We start from the raw sequence: 8,432 nt of genomic DNA, 5'->3' as shown, positions 1-8,432 counted from the left end.
GTCAGTTATTCCTGGTATATTCTTTCAATACACCACTCCACCACACTTTAGCTACAATGTTAACATTTGTAATGTTTTATTCAATTGTGATGATTTAATGAATGTCTATCTCCCCTTACTAGACTCCAAACTCCAGAAAGTCAGGATCACCATTTTATCTGCATGAAAAAGCATAGCGATTGGTACATAATGGGCTTTCTATAAATGTATGTGGATGAATTAATAAACAGATAAATATCAGAATGTTTTAAAGGTTTCAAACTTTTATTATGATTCAAGAAAATAAAAACAAAACTTTGCATAAAATGGCAGACTGGATGTGGTGGTAATCTGTCATCATGGTTGTACAAAGACCTTTGGACCTTTTCCATTTTAATAGTTCTCTCACCTTTTCCAGATTGAATCCAAAGTTTGTATTTGCCAGCATCCTTTTTTCCTAGTATGTAAACTGGTGAAGACCTTCTAATTTTTTCTAGCAAAAATAGTCATGAAGGAACTTGACATTCTACAGATCCACATGAGTGTTCTGAAACAGGGTCCTGATTTTGTGGGTATTGAGCAAGAGGTAGAAGCAGCAGTGGGATATCCAAAAGGCAAGAATCAGAGGAGTGTGGGTTCTTCTCTTGACTGTATCACTTCTGACTACATGATCTTCACTGAAGGTGGTTTCTTGGCCTTCCCAGAAACTGTGTAGACTAATTTCCTTTCAGCTTCTCACCAGAAACCCTAAATTGATACATTTGAAGAAAATATTTATAATGTGAACATAGCAAACAAAAAATTTCCACATAAATAGCTCACACATACATTTTTGTAAATATTAACCCAAAGGACTATAAATAGTCAATTCAAAGAAGCATATGGGCCAATAAAAAATATTAAATAAGTTGAAGCTTACAAATGATCAGGCAAATACAAATTAAATAATGAAATGCCATTTTTTAAATTTATAAGTTTGACAGATAAAAAAGATTGAAATATACAACATAAACAGGGAGATAGAGAAGTAGGTGCACTCACTAAATATTAAGAGGACAAGAAGGTCTAGAGTTATATTCTCATTAATATAATTAATTTAATTGATATAAAAAAGCACAGTCATTCACATATTCTTATTAAGGTACAAACCACAACAAAATGCCCACTATCATTACCTTTAGATGCAGTAGCGTACATTGAGGGACAAAAGCAGAGTTTGGATGCCCAACATCAAGGTGAGGTACAGACAATCTGCATGGGTACTACAAGAATATAGGGTAAGAACTGTAATATCTCAGCTCCACACTGCAAGAAAGGAAGACACATAGTCAACATGGAAAAACAATGACTGACTCAAAATTGTTCACTAAGTCCTAGATGATGTAATAAAACTAGAAAAGTTAATAAGAGTTGTCAACATCAGATTGGAATAATTTTGACATATTTCACCCTCATATGACAATTCTATACCTAGGAATGTCAGGACAATCACCTATTCTAATAATTGTTTAGCAAGGTAGTGTATAGTAAGGCAAATGGACAAACAACAATAACAAAAAAAAATATTGAATTCCAGAGATAATTGGAAAGTACAAGAAAAAATACCATATCTAAAAACATTAGAAATCATCTTAACACATAAAAAACTTAAGAAATATATACAAGGCCTATATGAAACAAATTACAAAAATATCCCAGTAGATACCAAGAAGAAAATCTGAATAAATAATAGACAAGCAAGAATATATTTTTAAGAATGTTTGTTGCATTAATATTTGCAATATCAGAAACAAAAACAACAAATATAGGAAACAAATGTCCATCATAGGAATACTATGTTACTATATCCATTAAACACAATGGATCTCCCTCCAAAAAATAAAAGAATAATTGTTAGAAAACAAAGAGGTAGTTCATTTTAAGTACTAACATTAAAAGTTGCCAGTCATATTTACTATTTTTTAAGATGTGGAAAAAATATGTGATATAGGTTTTTTTTAAAAAAGAAATGCATGGTTTTAGAATACAGATGACATCCTATAAGGATGCTGTATCAGATATCTCTTGTGCATACCTGCAGCCACTTAGACTCCACTGCCTCTGAGGGATTCTTCAAGGCTTTGACCAGCCTGGCTCAGATGTGAGCTGATCACCTCACTTCAGCTCACCTCACTTCAGCCCATACTGGATATGCCTAAGGTTCCTGCCCTGGAGTAGGCAGTTCTGAGACACATTTCATATAGCTTCTCACCATGAGTGAAAGGGCAAGGGCACACCAGAAACTAACTTATTGCTTTACACACTGTACATAATTATTTATTTTTTCAGATAATCAACACAACAAAGTGAAATCACAAATTCAATATAGGGGCGAGGAAAATGGAAAGAGTCTAGCTAGATGGATAGTTAAGATACAATGAAAGATTGTGGAGCTATTTGCAAAGACTGAAAGCAGAAATAGCAAGATTGGAAGGACTGAAGAAGTTCTGTTTACACATATTGAGTCTGAACCCTCTATATCCAAAGAGTAAAAAAATAGTCTAAAAGAGATAATTATTCTCACTAGCCATACAAAACAAGGGGTTAGGATACTTATTCATACATAAAGAACATAGGCATTCATCTGATAATCTCTTTAAGAAAGAGTTAATAAAGTATGCATTTGTAAATCATAAAGTATGCATTTGTAAGTCATAAGCAAAATTAATCATAAGATTTTTTTTTGGTGCTTGGGGATTTGAACCCACAGCCTCATCCATGCCAGAAAAGTACTTTACCACTGAGCCACATCCACAGCCTTAATCATAAGATTTTGAAGATAGAATTCATAAGCTAAATATACTGGGTTTGTTTCAGTCTTATAATTCTAACTTATGGAAATAAACTTATAATTGAATTTTTAAGCATTACTTAAAAATTATATAGTGTCAGCAAACATAAGAAATTGTGTAGTTTAGGAAAAGCAACTATTATTCTACTCAGTTGAAACAGCAAAGCTTCCATACCTGAATGTAAAATGGGTTTCAGGAGTTGAGACATTTGTCTCCACTTGTTTGACTCTTAAAAATTATATATCTTTTACTACTATTACCCCAAATGTGTGACCCACACATTTTCCATGTGTGTCATGATAAGTTTGGGACTCACTGGATTTAAATATGCATTAAAATTTTGTATTGTTTTATGAACTTGCTCAAAATAATTTACCCACTTATTTGTTTGAATAGCATATTTAAAATGCTTTTAAGTACCAAATATAACAAGGCATATATTCCTCTCTTTACCTAGAACTCTTTTTTCATCTATTATTTTGTGGAAGAATATATGAATGGATTTTTTTTCAACATAATATCACACAGAATCATGGGATAGATAGCATGGAAAGCCTTCCCTTTGCCCATCTTTTCACTGCCATGCTTAATTGTAGGAGAAATTAAGATTAACTTTTCCTCCCTTGTCTCTGTAACATTACTGTGTTGCTTCGATATGTCACAACACTTATTGGCATTAAAACACACATTGACATGGCTTTATGTTTGGCATGTGTTAAAAACATAAGGACAAAAATAGTCCTTATAAAAACAGTGAGAAGGACCCAGAACCACAGCTCCTCCTCCTACATACCCAGTGAGCTCAAAGGTGTACTGTCTTCATGCCACCAAAATAAGTTCTCAGGACATTATCTGGTAATTTCATTTAAAACAAGGTGTAAATGTATATTGGTAAGTTACCTACTCAAAGTACATCTGTATTTTTACAAGAGGAAAACCTTAGGAAAAAATGTCAGATATTAGCTTCAGGTTGCTAAATATTTAGGCAGAAATAGAAAAATTTTCAAATTCTCATATTTATATTAGTTAGGTGGTCAACTGATTCATCCATTATTTCTATCATGGTACACATGTGACCTTTGATTTAGGGAATAAAAATACAACTAAATGGAAGGAAGAATGCTTTTTTTTTTTTTTTCCAAAGGGAAAAATGAATTTGCATGTAACCAGCTATTCAATTTGGACATGCTAACCTCCTATCTTTTCTTGTTTGGATGTTTGTCCCATTATCTCAAGTCCCAATCCTAATGTCAATTAGATCACTCTGAGTAAGACATTGGGTTGGGCATGGTGCCCATGCCTGTAAACCCAGTGGCTCGTGAGGCTGAGGCAGGAGAATCAGGAGCCAGCCTTAGCAACTTAGTGAGGCCCTATGCAATTTAGAGAGACTCTGTCTTTAAATTATATATATTGCTTATATATATAAATATATATGAGCTGGGATACGGCTCAGGGTTCAGCATCCCTGGGTTCAAACCCTGATTCCAAAAAATAAAAAATAGGCATTTTTTAAAGGGTAAGAATAAAATGGTAACTCTGCACCACTCTATGCTGAAAAACTAATTTATACTTCCTTGCTTCATAGCTTGACTACCACTGCTTCCCAAACAAAGGATTATAAATACTATTTTTTACATCAGTCAACCATGAAAACCAATATACATATTTAGTGCTATTTTCTTTGAAACATACAACTCTTCAAATAGATTCTGTATAGAAGGAGTGAGACGTATAAATAAATTTATTGTCCTTTGCACAGAGGTCACCAAGCAACAAACATGTGCCTTTGACATCATGGCTATTGAAGGGCAATTGTTAAGGGAGGTTGAAAAATAAGACAAGACAGGGGAATGGCTAAACTTATTAACTCAATTCCTAACCCAATCTTTATTTAACCTAAATTTAATGGAATATTTTTAAGGAGAAAGGTAATATGTCAAAACAAACCCTGCAAATCCCAAGTTTAGAATTGTGAGTTTTTGTCCCTTAAAAGTGCTCTGCCTTCAATTGTCTGAACATCGAGGCTGACACTGACTTCTTGCTACTGGGGCTTCTCTTAGGAACTTGGGTTTTCCACTCTACCTCTGCCACACCTACTCCAGAAGAAACAGAGTTGTACCAAAACCGTTTTTTTTTTTTACCATAACCCTTTATTTCTTCCTCCACACAAAAGATTTCCACACTATAGTTCAGATGCACTAATTGTTACATTTATTTATTTATTTTAAGAAAAACACTGTTTCACTGTTGGAGCAGGCCTGTGGTTAGGCTCCCTTTCCGAGAGACTTCTGGCAGACCATGTAGTCTTCAGTGTGTAGCCAGGACTGGGAACCACTAGATATAGTTAGTCAAGGCCAGAAATACTGTAATAGACTCAAGGTCATCAACATTAACTTGTGAGCACTCCCCCCCCCCCATGTAACTGTTGGCAGTGTGCCTTCTTTGTTTGGGATGCATATAAAAAGGGCCCATGGAAATGGGCTAGACATGAACTAAAATGGAACTGGCTGGGGGCTGCAGCTAAAGCTGGGGGCTGGCTAATGGCTGTGGCCACCAGTGAATAAATCATGTCTACTGTCCTAAATGCACCTTGCATCTTCTTACACTTGTGGAACCCTGAATCTGTTTCCTGGGTCATAGCACCCTCATGACAGACACTCCTTGAAAGGTTACCAAATGTTTTAAAATGTAATAAACAGAATTTCTTATTTTCTGACTGAATTTATTCAAGAGGGAAGAATATAGGATAAGCCAGGATGCTACCCTGTGTTTTGCTTAGCAGTGAAGCAAAACACATCGACAAGTCACTTAGGCCATTTCAAATGAACTGCCTGATGTCTGTAAGGCATAATTATGCCTTTAAAATGTCATAAAAGCTATATATATATATATATATATATATATATATATATATATATATATATATGGACCAAAAAGGAGAACTGCTTATTTCAAACAAATGTTTTCACTTTGTCCATAGTGAAGGGTTCTGTGAGATAAGACTCTGAATTAAAACAACACACAGGCCAAGGTTACTGTCCATGTAATAAAATGTCAGACTGAAAGAAGAGAGCCATCAGGGAGTTCCATTTGAACTTTGATTCTATAAATCAGTCACTGAACTCAACAACCTCACTGCATCTAAGCAAAAACCAAAAGAAAAAAGTCTTCTAAAACCTAAATTAGAAATGGGGGTAAAAAGAATGTCAGATCTTAAGGTCCCTAACATCTTCCTTATCACTCCCACCCCTTCTTACCACCACTGTACTGAGATCCTTTATTTCTCACATTTGGCCTCAGGCTCCTATCAAACACATAAAGTGAATTCTCCCAGGACTTACTCTGTCTGCCTTCTTTCCTCCTTGTCTTCCCAGATCATTTAGTTGATCAAAATTCATAGTTGGTAAGAGCATTTGAAAACTCGTAATAGGGCAAAAATACCACCAAACCTGATTGTGATTAACAATGACACATTTCTAACATCAGTCTGATTTAGCACAGGAAATGATCTGCACATTGAAAGAATTAATGAGCAAGTCTCTTTAAATTAAAACAATTACGAGGTTCTCCCCAAGGTTCTTTTAATAAAGTGTTAAATAATATAAAAGACTCTCTGGAGTTTTCTCATTTCTTTTTCAAGTTATGCCATTAAAGAGATATCATATTTTAAGCAAAACTTAAATCCAATCCCATGAAGCATCTTTTCTACCATGGCCAATTTCAAGAACACTTAAAACTTTCATTTTAAACATCAACCCTTGATTAGGAAGTTAACTCATGTGTGCCTCGCACCTCCTCTGTAAAAGGGAGCTAACAGTGTTCAGGTGGTGCATGGGTAGGAACAAGGTAAAAACAAGAGGTGCAATTCTGTGGGTTCCAAAGGAAAGAGATTTTTCTGCCCTCCTTTTTCTTTGTGAATTTAATTTAGAAATTAAATTTCTAAATTAATTACTTTCTATTCTCTTTAAGATGTATACAAATGTTTTTGAAAACTAGATAGGTCTTTGTCAGTTCTATAATCAGGAATGTCATTTTCAAGGACTTTGGAGCTGGAGCTTTAGAATGTAAACATGGAGTTAGCACCCCATCTTCCAGTTTCTATAAGAGAGTAGGAGCCTAACATCTGAGGGTGCCTTGATCTGTTGCAGAATTATCCTTTATTAAAGAAGTGTGAGAAGTTCCCTCTCTTCCCAAAGCCAAGCAGCTCACACAGATGGTCACACCAATTACCAGGTAAATTAGGGTAAACTATGTGTGATAGATTGTGCTAACAAGTCCTCTTGAGAACTAGTTATTGTTCATTGTGAAAACATGTATCATAGTGGCCTGTAACTGCTTAGCTATTTAAAAGGGTGAGATTTCTCTCTGTCTTTGTAATCCTTCAGTGGATTGTCTGTGACGTGAGTCATATTCTGGTTTTAACACTTGTTCAATTATAAAAGTTCTTTCTTTTTCTATTACTTTTATGGAGAGGATTTGTGGGGTGGGAAGATATTTTGTAATTATATTTACCCAATACTCTCCAAGTGGCATGTGACTGTGGCCAGTTTGGGGTCCCAAAATGGAGTAAAATAATGCATGTGAGTAATTGAGTTGGCCATTTTGCCTGATTTGACTTATTTGAATAATTAACCCAAATAAATATTCCATAATCACTCAATAAGTGTTGGTTGATTGATAGACATGCTATTTTAATGGGGTCACTATTGCTAAATTTGTTGGCTTTTGTTTTATTTTGCTTTAATTGGATAATCATCTGGTATTATGACTCTCCATTAATTTTGTATGCCTATACCTAATGGAGGTCATAAAGTAGGTCATAAACATTGACACCGAAGAATTTGGTTTATGTCTTTGTTTTGTGCTGCTATAACAATATGGGAGACTCAGTAATTTATAAAGAATGGAATTTCTTTCTTACAGTTCTGGAGTCTGGATGTCCAATTCCATGGGTCTGCATCTTCTTGCTGGGTCTTCTCTCTGGTAGAAGCTGGAGAGAGCAAGTGAGGAGAGAGAGGAAGGGGCTGAATTCCTCCTTTTATCATGCTGAGTTCCACAAAAACTAACCCATGGCAGAGCACTTAGGACGTTTTCATCACTTAAAGGTCCTGCCTCTGAACACTGTTGCATTGGCACTGGGCATTAAGTTTCCATCATAGGAACTTTGAGGGGTGCATACAAACCATAGCAGTTTACCTGCATTTAAGCGTAAATGTCTTTAGGTTTACCACCTCTGCTTCAGAACATCCTCCTCCTCCTTACTGTTGTCAAGAAAATAGCTAATACTGCATATACCTGCTTTGCATCAGATACTCAGTACTCCTTTTGCATTAACTTAATTCCCATTATTGCCCTTGGGTAGACCATATAATCCCCATTTTAAACGAATTGCTGAGGTGGAGAGAAGTTAATTGCCTAAGGTCATAGGATTTGTAAAATATGGGATGAGAATTCATACCTAGGTATTTGGTTCAACAACACCACCAGACTGCTGCTTATGGACAAAATTCCTAAGTTTAGCTTGCCTCCTAAGGGATGTGTACTGTTCCTAATTGTTTCTGGTTTATCTAGGTCAGATTCTGTTCTTACGTAGGAAATTGACGTAGGGTTCTGTTTTGGCAT

The 8,432-nt window shown here is 35.3% G+C and overlaps 1 long non-coding RNA gene across 1 annotated transcript; it reads right to left on the bottom strand.

Annotated features, from left to right (window-relative positions):
• Nucleotides 1–297: 297 nt before the first annotated feature.
• Nucleotides 298–7,988, bottom strand: LOC144366436 (uncharacterized). Its single transcript, XR_013425527.1, has 3 exons — nt 7,732–7,988; nt 1,155–1,284; nt 298–726 (listed from the first exon to the last, which is right to left on the bottom strand). It is a non-coding gene; the product is annotated as an uncharacterized LOC144366436 (long non-coding RNA).
• Between the last annotated feature and the right edge of the window lie 444 nt (nt 7,989–8,432).

Source organism: Ictidomys tridecemlineatus, chromosome 1, assembly GCF_052094955.1.
Source record: "Ictidomys tridecemlineatus isolate mIctTri1 chromosome 1, mIctTri1.hap1, whole genome shotgun sequence".
NCBI lineage: Eukaryota > Metazoa > Chordata > Mammalia > Rodentia > Sciuridae > Ictidomys > Ictidomys tridecemlineatus.
Note: the sequence above shows the minus strand (reverse complement) of the source record. Positions and strands in the feature narration are given on the sequence as shown.